The sequence below is a fragment of the Lissotriton vulgaris genome, chromosome 3_1 (genome assembly GCF_964263255.1).
Source record: "Lissotriton vulgaris chromosome 3_1, aLisVul1.2, whole genome shotgun sequence".
In the NCBI taxonomy this organism is placed as follows: Eukaryota; Metazoa; Chordata; class Amphibia; order Caudata; family Salamandridae; genus Lissotriton; species Lissotriton vulgaris.
In genome coordinates this window covers 64,258,738-64,272,430 of record NC_141689.1, presented here as the reverse complement: position 1 = coordinate 64,272,430, position 13,693 = coordinate 64,258,738, and the positions used below count along the sequence as shown (strand labels likewise).

The 13,693-nt window shown below is 45.5% G+C and overlaps 1 protein-coding gene across 1 annotated transcript in view; it reads left to right on the top strand.

Annotated features, from left to right (window-relative positions):
* The window catches only part of LOC147725966 (uncharacterized), a 52,211-nt gene that overhangs the window by 28,927 nt on the left and 9,591 nt on the right, over positions 1-13,693 (top strand). The window contains exon 2 of the mRNA XM_086960088.1: positions 11,609-11,649. The gene's annotated coding sequence lies outside the window, so the exon portion shown is untranslated. The remainder of the gene's footprint in view (positions 1-11,608; positions 11,650-13,693) is intronic.

Below are 13,693 nucleotides of genomic sequence, written 5' to 3'. Positions count from 1 at the left end.
AATGCTTTCAATGACTACTGCTTAAGAAAAAAACTTGTGATAAATATGGATAAGACCAAAACATTGAGCTTTGGCCGGAGGAAAACTGAGTTCTCATGGTGGATCGGGTCAGAAAAAGTGCAATCAGTATCAGAGTATAGATACTTGGGGTTATGATTCCAGCAGAATTTGAAATGGAATACCCACTTAGAGGCATCTAAAGTAAGAACCTCTGCATCGATTAGCAGTCTGAAATTGTTTAACAAAGCCTATGGTGCTATGACCGACAAACCAGTACTAAAAGCCTATGCTGCTATTGTACCCCCACAATACTTGTATGGTGCTGAATTGTTGTTCCTAAGTGGTAAGGAAAACTGGGATGTGGAAGAAGGCAAAAACCTAAAAAAGTTATTTACGCTCCCTCGGTCAGCAATGGTTCAGGCAGTAAGACTGGAACTAGGCCTGACTTCATGGGGTATACAAGTTGGTATGGCCCTTTTGCGCTTTTGGCAACGCCTAGAAATAGGCGCAATTACCAAAATATCTCAATGGGGCAAAAATGAAATACAGGACAGCGAACAAAAATGGGCAAGAGAGACCAGGGGGAAAGTAACAAAGCTATGCTTGAAGATGAGAGTTAATGTGTGCCCTACTGTCTCCGTGGCTAATATTGATAAAAAGTTACTCAGGTCAACGGGAAAGGAAATATCGCATGCACAGGACAAAATCTATCTTGCAAGTAAAACCTCGACCAGTTTTATGATTGATGCATGGAATAATGTTTATTGCTTCCCCTACATAGATAAGTTACCGGACCGTCAATTACGAAATGAGGTTCTGAGGGCTAGAATTGGGGTTAACCCTTGTTATATGAACAACTCGGTAAAGCGGGCCATGATCAATGAGGAGGGAAGCTGTACTTGCTCTTTAGGGTCCAAATGTGATATGCTGCATATCTTATTTGATTGTCTGAAGTTTTTGGACTTGCGTATCAAATTTTTAAAACCAATCCTTATGAAATATGAGATTAAAACTCGGACCCAGGCTGTGACACTGATGACAGAAATGTCCCACTTAGATATTGCTGTGGCAATGGGGAAATATATGCAAAAAGTGAAGGCAGTTTTATACCTTTTAAACGAGTTTTAATAATTAGTATTTTTAAAATATGTTTTTAGGGTGTCTGTGTGTAATGAAATGCTTTATTTAACTTTTTTGGATGAACTTTTTATCGATATGTATTGTTTGTGGACCAACGGTCCAAATAAACGTGAAATAAACTTGAACTTGAACTTGAACACTCTGCACTACCACTCTGCACTACCACTCTGCACTCTGCACTACCACTCTGCATTCTGCACTACCACTCTGCACTCTGCACTACCACTCTGCACTCTGCACTACCACTCTGCAATACCACTCTGCACTACCACTCTGCACTACCACTCTGCACTCTGCACTACCACTCTGCACTACCACTCTGCACTCTGCACTCTCAATCTGCACTCTGCACTACCACTCTCACTCTCAATCTGCACTCTGCACTACCACTCTGCACTCTGCACTACCACTCTGCACTCTGCACTACCACTCTGCACTACCACTCTGCACTACCACTCTGCACTACCACTCTGCACTACCACTCTGCACTACCACTCTGCACTACCACTCTGCACTCTGCACTACCACTCTGCACTCTGCACTACCACTCTGCACTACCAATCTGCACTCTGCACTCTCAATCTGCACTCTGCACTACCAAACTGCACTCTGCACTACCAATCTGCACTCTGCACTACCAATCTGCACTCTGCACTACCAATCTGCACTCTGCACTACCAATCTGCACTCTGCACTACCACTCTGCACTCTGCTCTACCACTCTGCACTACCACTCTGCACTACCACTCTGCACTACCACTCTGCACTCTGCACTACCACTCTGCACTCTGCACTACCACTCTGCACTACCAATCTGCACTCTGCACTACCACTCTGCACTCTGCACTACCACTCTGCACTATGCTCTACCACTCTGCACTCTGCACTACCACTCTGCACTACCACTCTGCACTCTGCACTACCACTCTGCACTACCACTCTGCACTACCACTCTGCACTACCAATCTGCACTCTGCACTACCACTCTGCACTACCACTCTGCACTACCACTCTGAACTCTCACTCTGCACTCTGCACTACCACTCTGCACTCTGCACTACCAATCTGCACTCTGCACTACCAATCTGCACTCTGCACTACCACTCTGCACTCTGCAATACCACTCTGCACTCTGCAATACCACTCTGCACTACCACTCTGCACTACCACTCTGCACTACCACTCTGCACTACCACTCTGCACTACCACTCTGAACTCTCACTCTGCACTCTGCACTACCACTCTGCACTCTGCACTACCAATCTGCACTCTGCACTACCACTCTGCACTCTGCACTACCACTCTGCACTCTGCAATACCACTCTGCACTCTGCAATACCACTCTGCACTCTGCACTACCACTCTGCACTACCACTCTGCACTCTGCACTCTGCACTACCACTCTGTACTCTGCACTACCACTCTGCACTCTGCACTACCACTCGCACTCTCAATCTGCACTCTGCACTACCACTCTGCACTACCACTCTGCACTACCACTCTGCACTCTGCACTACCACTCTGCACTACCACTCTGCACTCTGCACTACCACTCTGCACTACCACTCTGCACTCTGCACTACCACTCTGCACTCTGCACTACCACTCTGCACTCTGCACTACCACTCTGCACTCTGCACTCTGAATCTGCACTCTGCACTACCACTCTGCACTAGCACTCTGCACTACCACTCTGCACTACCACTCTGCACTACCCTCTGCACTCTGCACTACCAATCTGCACTCTGCACTACCAATCTGCACTCTGCACTACCGATCTGCACTCTGCACTCTCAATCTGCACTCTGCACTACCACTCGCACTCTCAATTTGCACTCTGCACTCTGCACTACCACTCTGCACTCTGCACTACCAATGTGCACTCTGCACTACCACTCTGCACTCTGCACTACCAATCTGCACTCTGCACTACCAATCTGCACTCTGCACTACCAATCTGCACTCTGCACTCTGCACTACCAATCTGCACTCTGCACTACCAATCTGCACTCTGCACTACCAATCTGCACTCAGCACTACCAATCTGCACTCTGCACTACCACTCTGCACTCTGCTCTACCACTCTGCACTACCACTCTGCACTACCACTCTGCGCTCTGCACTACCACTCTGCACTCTGCACTACCACTCTGCACTCTGCACTACCACTCTGCACTCTGCACTACCACTCTGCACTCTGCACTACCAATCTGCACTCTGAAATACCACTCTGCACTCTGCACTACCACTCTGCACTACCACTCTGCACTCTGCACTCTCAATCTGCACTCTGCACTACCACTCTGCACTCTGCACTCTCAATCTGCACTCTGCACTACCACTCTGCACTCTGCACTCTCAATCTGCACTCTGCACTACCACTCACACTCTCAATCTGCACTCTGCACTACCACTCTGCACTCTGCACTACCACTCTGCACTCTGCACTACCACTCTGCACTACCCCTCTGCACTCTGCACTACCACTCTGCACTACCAATCTGCACTCTGCACTACCAATCTGCACTCTGCACTACCACTCTGCACTCTGCACTACCACTCTGCACTCTGCACTCTGAATCTGCACTCTGCACTACCACTCTGCACTACCACTCTGCACTACCACTCTGCACTACCACTCTGCACTCTGCACTACCACTCTGCACTACCAATCTGCACTCTGCACTCTCAATCTGCACTCTGCACTACCACTCTGCACTACCAATCTGCACTCTGCGCTACCAATCTGCACTCTGCACTACCACTCTGCACTCTGCACTACCAATCTGCACTCTGCACTCTCAATCTGCACTCTGCACTCTCAATCTGCACTCTGCGCTACCACTCTGCACTCTGCACTACCACTCTGCACTACCACTCTGCACTCTGCACTACCACTCTGCACTCTGCACAACCACTCTGCACTCTGCACTACCACTCTGCACTCTGAAATACCACTCTGCACTCTGCAGTACCACTCTGCACTACCACTCTGCACTCTGCACTCTCAATCTGCACTCTGCACTACCACTCGCACTCTCAATCTGCACTCTGCACTACCACTCTGCACTCTGCACTACCACTCTGCACTACCACTCTGCACTCTGCACTACCACTCTGCACTACCAATCTGCACTCTGCACTACCAATCTGCACTCTGCACTACCACTCGCACTCTCAATTTGCACTCTGCACTCTGCACTACCACTCTGCACTCTGCACTACCAATCTGCACTCTGCACTCTCAATCTGCACTCTGCACTCTCAATCTGCACTCTGCACTACCACTCTGCACTCTGCACTACCACTCTGCACTACCACTCTGCACTCTGCACTACCACTCTGCACTCTGCACTACCATTCTGCACTCTGAAATACCACTCTGCACTACCACTCTGCACTACCACTCTGCACTCTGCACTCTCAATCTGCACTCTGCACTACCACTCGCACTCTCAATCTGCACTCTGCACTACCACTCTGCACTCTGCACTACCACTCTGCACTACCACTCTGCACTCTGCACTACCACTCTGCACTACCCCTCTGCACTCTGCACTACCAACCCGCACTACCACTCTGCACTCTGCACTCTCAAACTGCACTCTGCACTCTCAATCTGCACTCTGCACTACCACTCTGCACTCTGAATCTGCACTACCACTCTGCACTACCACTCTGCACTACCACTCTGCACTACCACTCTGCACTCTCAAACTGCACTCTGCACTACCACGCTGCACTCTGCACTCTGCACTACCACTCGCACTCTCAATCTGCACTCTGCACTACCACTCTGCACTCTCACTCTGCACTACCACTCTGCACTCTGCACTACCACTCTGCACCACCCCTCTGCACTCTGCACTTGCACTCTGCACTACCACTCTGCACTCTGCACTCTGAATCTGCACTACCACTCTGCACTACCACTCTGCACTACAACTCTGCACTACCACTCTGCACTACCACTCTGCACTCTGCACTCTCAAACTGCACTCCGCACTACCAATCTGCACTCTGCACTACCAATCTGCACTCTGCACTACCACTCGCACTCTCAATTTGCACTCTGCACTCTGCACTACCACTCTGCACTCTGCACTACCACTCTGCACTCTGCACTACCACTCTGCACTCTGCACTACCACTCTGCACTCTGCACTACCACTCTGCACTCTGCACTACCACTCTGCACTACCAATCTGCACTCTGCACTACCAATCTGCACTCTGCACTACCACTCTGCACTCTGCAATACCACTCTGCACTACCACTCTGCACTCTGCACTACCACTCTGCACTCTGCACTACCACTCTGCACTCTGCACTACCACTCTGCACTCTGCACTACCACTCGCACTCTCAATTTGCACTCTGCACTCTGCACTACCACTCTGCACTCTGCACTACCACTCTGCACTCTGCACTACCACTCACACTCTCAATTTGCACTCTGCACTACCACTCTGCACTCTGCACTACCAATCTGCACTCTGCACTCTCAATCTGCACTCTGCACTCTCAATCTGCACTCTGCACTCTCAATCTGCACTCTGCACTACCACTCTGCACTCTGCACTACCACTCTGCACTACCACTCTGCACTCTGCACTACCACTCTGCACTCTGCACTACCACTCTGCACTACCACTCTGCACTCTGAAATACCACTCTGCACTCTGCACTACCACTCTGCACTACCACTCTGCACTCTGCACTCTCAATCTGCACTCTGCACTACCACTCTGCACTCTGCACTACCACTCTGCACTACCACTCTGCACTCTGCACTACCACTCTGCACTACCCCTTTGCACTCTGCACTACCACTCCGCACTACCACTCTGCACTCTGCACTCTCAAACTGCACTCTGCACTCTCAATCTGCACTCTGCACTACCACTCTGCACTCTGAATCTGCACTACCACTCTGCACTACCACTCTGCACTACCACTCTGCACTCTGCACTACCACTCTGCACTACCACTCTGCACTCTGCACTCTCAATCTGCACTCTGCACTACCACTCTCACTCTATATCTGCACTCAGCACTACCACTCTGCACTTGCACTCTGCACTACCACTCTGCACTCTGCACTCTGAATCTGCACTACCACTCTGCACTGCCACTCTGCACTACCACTCTGCACTACCACTCTGCACTCTGCACTCTCAAACTGCACTCTGCACTACCACTCTGCACTACCAATCTGCACTCTGCACTACCAATCTGCACTCTGCACTACCACTCGCACTCTCAATTTGTACTCTGCACTCTGCACTACCACTCTGCACTCTGCACTACCACTCTGCACTCTGCACTACCACTCTGCACTCTGCACTACCACTCTGCACTCTGCACTACCACTCTGCACTCTGCAATACCACTCTGCACTACCACTCTGCACTCTGCACTACCACTCTGCACTCTTCACTACCACTCTGCACTCTGCACTACCACTCTGCACTCTGCACTACCACTCTGCACTCTGCACTACCACTCTGCACTACCACTCTGCACTCTGCACTACCACTCTGCACTCTGCACTACCACTCTGCACTACCACTCTGCACTCTGCACTACCACTCTGCATTCTGCACTACCACTCTGCACTCTGCACTCTGCACTACCACTCTGTAATACCAATCTGCACTACCACTCTGCACTACCACTCTGCACTCTGCACTACCACTCTGCATTCTGCACTACCACTCTGCACTCTGCACTCTGCACTACCACTCTGCAATACCACTCTGCACTACCACTCTGCACTCTGCACTACCACTCTGCACTACCACTCTGCACTCTGCACTCTCAATCTGCACTCTGCACTACCACTCTCACTCTCAATCTGCACTCTGCACTACCACTCTGCACTCTGCACTACCACTCTGCACTCTGCACTACCACTCTGACTCTGCACTACCACTCTGAACTCTGCACTCCCACTCTGCACTCTGCACTCTGAATCTGCACTCTGCACTACCACTCTGCACTCTGCACTCTGAATCTGCACTCTGCACTACCACTCTGCACTACCACTCTGCACTACCACTCTGCACTACCACTCTGCACTACCACTCTGCACTACCACTCTGCACTCTGCACTCTCAAACTGCACTCTGCACTACCACTCTGCACTACCAATCTGCACTCTGCACTACCAATCTGCACTCTGCACTACCACTCGCACTCTTAATTTGCACTCTGCACTCTGCACTACCACTCTGCACTCTGCACTACCACTCTGCACTCTGCACTACCACTCTGCACTCTGCACTACCACTCTGCACTCTGCAATACCACTCTGCACTACCACTCTGCACTCTGCACTACCACTCTGCACTCTGCACTACCACTCTGCACTCTGCACTACCACTCTGCACTCTGCACTACCACTCTGCACTACCACTCTGCACTCTGCACTACCACTCTGCACTCTGCACTACCACTCTGCACTCTGCACTACCACTCTGCACTCTGCACTACCACTCTGCATTCTGCACTACCACTCTGCACTCTGCACTCTGCACTACCACTCTGCAATACCACTCTGCACTACCACTCTGCACTACCACTCTGCACTCCGCACTACCACTCTGCATTCTGCACTACCACTCTGCACTCTGCACTCTGCACTACCACTCTGCAATACCACTCTGCACTACCACTCTGCACTACCACTCTGCACTCTGCACTACCACTCTGCACTACCACTCTGCACTCTGCACTCTCAATCTGCACTCTGCACTACCACTCTCACTCTCAATCTGCACTCTGCACTACCACTCTGCACTCTGCACTACCACTCTGCACTCTGCACTACTACTCTGCACTACCCCTCTGACTCTGCTCTACCACTCTGCACTACCACTCTGCACTCTGCACTACCACTCTGCACTCTGCACTCTGAATCTGCACTCTGCACTACCACTCTGCACTACCACTCTGCACTACCACTCTGCACTCTGCACTACCAATCTGCACTCTGCACTACCAATCTGCACTACCACTCTGCACTACCACTCTGCACTACCACTCTGCACTCTGCACTCCGCACTACCACTCTGCACTCCGCACTACCACTCTGCACTCTGCACTACCACTCTGCACTCTGCACTACCACTCTGCACTCTGCACTCTGCACTACCACTCTGCACTCTGCACTACCACTCTGCACTACCACTCTGCACTCTGCACTACCACTCTGCACTCTGCACTACCACTCTGCACTACCACTCTGCACTCTGCACTACCACTCTGCACTCTGCACTACCACTCTGCACTCTGCACTACCACTCTGCACTCTGCACTCTCAATCTGCACTCTGCACTACCACTCTGCACTACCACTCTGCACTACCACTCTGCACTCTGCACTACCACTCTGCACTCTGTACTCTCAATCTACACTCTGTACTCTCAATCTACACTCTGCACTCTCAATCTGCACTACCACTCTGCACTCTGCACTACCACTCTGCACTCTGCACTACCACTCTGCACTCTGCACTACCACTCTGCACTCAGCACTACCACTCTACACTACCAATCTGCACTACCACTCTGCACTACCACTCTGCACTACCACTCTGCACTCTGCACTACCACTCTGCACTACCACTTTGCACTCTTCACTACCACTCTGCACTCTGCACTACCAATCTGCACTCTGCACTACCAATCTGCACTCTGCACTACCACTCGCACTCTCAATCTGCACTCTGCACTCTCACTCTGCACTACCACTCTGCACTCTGCACTACCACTCTGCACTCTGCACTCTGCACTACCACTCTGCACTCTGCACTACCACTCTGCGCACTACCACTCTGCACTCGGTACTACCACTCTCCACTACCACTCTGCACTACCACTCTGCACTACCACTCTGCACTACCACTCTGCACTACCACTCGGCACTCTGCACTACCACTCTGCACTCTGCACTACCAATCTGCACTCGCCACCAGACACGGCGGACTCGTGGAAAATTAATGAAGTGACCTAGAGGGATACTCCTCTACCATCGAGTTCGTAGAAGAACAAGATTACATACGAAAAACAAGCAGCACAGAAAGCGATCACTTTTGCGATCGCAATTATTTAAACAAGCAGCACAGAAATCGATCACTTTCGCGATCACAATTGTTTAAAAAAAAACAGATCTGATGCATGTGATTCTCTACATTGCTGGCCGGCTGTTCATGCACGCACACAGAGCTGAAGGGGAAAAAAACACAGCAGTGCACACGCTCCCAGCACCATCTGCCTTCAATTACCGGCACCTCAGACAGCTGGTAATTGAGGATTTATGTATTCTTCTGCGCGTGTCCGAACACAATATGCAGGAAGTGGACATTGACAAATTCCTAAGGCCTATGGCGTGCTACCTTACTTAAAGACAGCCTTGCCTGGACCAATTACCATACCTTTCATATCCTCTCTTTAAGACATTTGGCCCTTTAAGGGTCGCTCAAGCCCTTCTGTAGATAAATTAGAACAGCCCTTAGCCTCACGCCTACATGTTGTAATAGGGAACACTATAAAATAAATGAAGTCTTTTTAGGAGCATGGTGCAGAGTGCGTGCAAAATGAGTGCAGAGTAACAGTGAATGCACAATGAGTCCAGAGTTGAGAGTGAGTGCAGGGGCAAAGTGAATGCAGTTGCAAAGTGACTGCAGGGCGAGTGCAACATTAATGTCGAGTGAGTGTAAATGAATACTGACAGTCAATGCAGACTGAATGTAGAGTTAGTGTCGAATAACTGCAAAGGGAGAATGAGTGCAAAATAAGAGAGTACAGAATGTGTCCAGAGTGCAGAGTGAGTGCAGAATACCTTGTGAGTTAGAGTGAGTGAGTGCAAAGTGTTAGTGAGTGCAGAGTGTGTGCAAAATGAATGCAGTCTATTGTATACTGTTTACTGCACTGTGTTGTATGCTGTTCACTGTAGTGTCCTGTGTCCTATGTCCTAATAATTGTAGAGCATTGTTTAGTACAGACTAATGTTACCTGCAGACCATTCTTTAGTGAGGAATGTTGTTCAATGCAGATTATTGTTGAGGGCAGAGTGTTCTTAATGCTAGAGTGCTGTTGAAGACCTATGAATATCACTGTATCTTACGTCCTACATTTAACCCACACCCTTATTCAATGTATCAATATACATTTTCAATCTATCACCCTTACAGTATCTATGTATTTGCTGCTATTTTCTATTTACCTTATTTATTACCTTCTTCATTTCTTCTTCTATACTATTCAGATGTTCTTAACACCACACCTCAGTTTTTTATTTTCTATTGTCTTCTCTTCTCTTGTACTACGTTGCTACTCTTTTCTAGGCAGACACTTTTTTATGTCAGTTTTCTCTTACGCCATACTATTCTTAACTGTAATGAAGTAAAATATCAATTTATCTATATCTCCTCAACACTCTACCTACTGTCCTATGTTTATCTGTTGCAGTCACCCAATCCATCTTTTACCCTCACTTAATCTATCAGCTTCACACTCTATACATTTGTGCTGATCTTTGCTACCTGCCTCTCTCATAATCTTTTCATCTCTTTTTTTATGCTAATGCTATGCTCCCCCACAACACCTCACTCTTTCATTCTGTTATCTATTAATATTTCCTATGCTACTTTCCTATTATTTTAAAAAAACTCCTTCTTTATTTCCCTGTTGCCTTTTGCCATGGTAATATGCTCCTCGTTTATTTTACGTTTCTCTAATTCCCTATTCTCTTCTTCTATAGTAATCTGCTCTTATCTTACATCACACTTCATTATCTAACTCCACTTTTTTATTTCCTGTGAATGCTTTTGTTTCTTTCAAGTCACTTACTTCTTGAACTACCTTTTCTCGTTTCCAGTGCTAATCTGCTGCTAGCTTCCAACCGCCTTTTACTTTACCTCACTCTCGTCTTACGCTGACCTTGTATGTTGCTCTCTTCCATATACATTTTTCTTTAACTATACAAACGCATACATACAACTACACATAGACACACAAAACAACACAAATACTAAGAACTAAACTACTCACAACAACCCACACCACCGCACACACAATCACACAAAAAACCAAACATATAAAAATGCATACACATAGAGAACTATATACAGGCACACACAACATACAACAACACTCTAATATGCATAAATACACACAACTATACCTAAAGATACACAGATAGAAACACACATGTATACTAACATACACAAACACATTCAGCGCATATAACAGACATAACGACACACAACTACACCTGTACTGTAATTTGTCTGCCATCTGATCACAGTACCTATTGATGCTCTTATAACCTATACTATGTTAACTTACAATAAATACTAAATTTAAAAATGTTAATTTTCATTACTATGCAATGCTATACAAACATAGATTTCATGATACAAACAAAAAAAAATTCTTTTTTTTACCTTTTCATGTACTTGCAGGTAACTAAGTTCCCTCAACAAAGCTACATAATATTTTCAAGGTAAGATTTGTATACTAATTTCTCTTTCCCTTACTTGTACAGATAGGAAATATATACTATTAAGAAGACATCATAGCTAGCACACACAATACACTAAACATATAATACATACAATACAATTTAGATAATGAATAGGACACTACAAGGCAAGTATCATCAAGGACATGTAAAATCTAATAGTATATCTCGAGGAAAGCAATGCTTACCAAATAGTACTATTGCTATTATACATCATATGTTGAAGCCAGTCAATACATGAATTCAAATGACTTGCATTTTATTATGGACTTAGGAGATGATTTATATCTAGAGATGCATTCATTAAATAATGAACAATATATGCATCCAGATGACCTACCTAGATATATACAGTTCAATAGTAATATATATTCACTCTCTCTTAAACAGCCTTATTATGGAGATGTACTACATTGTATAATTCCTTCCTATCCAGGTATACATAATGCACTAAATATATGTATACATAAGTATACTGGCATTTTACTTTGTATGAATAACTATGTAATTTCAATTTTTAAACATTTAGAAAAATAATACATTTTTGATTCCCATAGCAGAGATAAACAAGGGATGCCTCACCCTAATGGGACTTGCATTGCTATAGAAAAAACCTCTTTTACAGATTTAGTGGAATATATAATTCAACTTGCAAATTGTATAAAATTACCCGAACAACACCATGTTGCATATGAATGAACTCCAATAGATATAAAAACTATACTGCCTAAAACACTAAAAAATGCAGTACGACTAAATGATAAAATGATGCAAGTCAAAGGTATTAAAGGATTATTTGTGCATAAAAGTAAAAAAACTATAGACAGCATAAAGGAAATAGTCCTACCTGAACATATTGATACAACTTTTACAGCTCAAAGGTATAGCAGTAAAAGGAATGTAAGCGCAAGAAATTGTGTACGTGATACTTCAAGACTAGAACTGCAGTTACTTCCTGGAGTTAGTGATAGTAATAGTGCTAATAAATCTACAAGTCAGTATAAAACAGTACGTGAAAAGAATAGTAGTAAAAGGAATGTAAGCGTAATAAATTATGTAGGCGATACATCAAGACCACAAGTGCAGTTACTTTCTGCAGTTCATAATAGTATTAGTGCTAATAAATCTACAAATCAGTATAAAAGAGTATGTTATAGTACTAAAACAAACGTTATTCCATTACCTAAAAGGCAATATAAACAAGACAACATGTCCATAGTACAAAGCAATAATATAAATATCGAACGAGAAAGAGGTACAGCAGCATTAGAAACTGATTTGTATAAACTAAGTAGTACATTACCTGAAAATAGTACAGACAAAATAACTGTTCTATATAATGAAGTATGTCTTATGAGTAAAACAAAAGTAATACCATTACTTACAAGCCCAGATATACAAATCAATAGTAAGACAAAAGTAAGCAATAGTATAGATGTAGACGTAGATACAATTACAACAAACTTAATAAATGCTTTTCATAAAGAAATTTTATATGGACCAGAGTACATCTGTACTATATGCAATCAGTTATGGCATAGCCAATCATTAACAAAAACAACTAGTATTTCTAGACATCCAATGTTTATCAAATGTAACGTTAGTATATACAAAACTGACTATATATGTGCCACTTGCTGTAAAGAAATTAGAAAAGGTAAAGTACCACAAAGTTCTTTTATAAATGGAATGAAGTTTGAGAAAATTCCACAGCAATTAAATTTGTATGATTTAGAAGAGCGATTAGTGTCACCGCGAATACCTTTTGTACAAATGAAAACACTACCACGCGGATCACAGAAATCATTATCAGGGGCTGTTGTTAATGTACCAGCAGATGTTATGACAACTGTAACAATTTTGCCAAGGCAAATTAGTGCTGATATGACCATAGCCATAAAGTTAAAAAGAAAGTTATCTTATAAATCATACACCCATTATGAAAATGTTAGACCAAATAGAGTAAAAGAGGCAGCAGTATGGCTAGCAAACAATAGTCCTATGTTTAAAGAGTATGGAATAACTG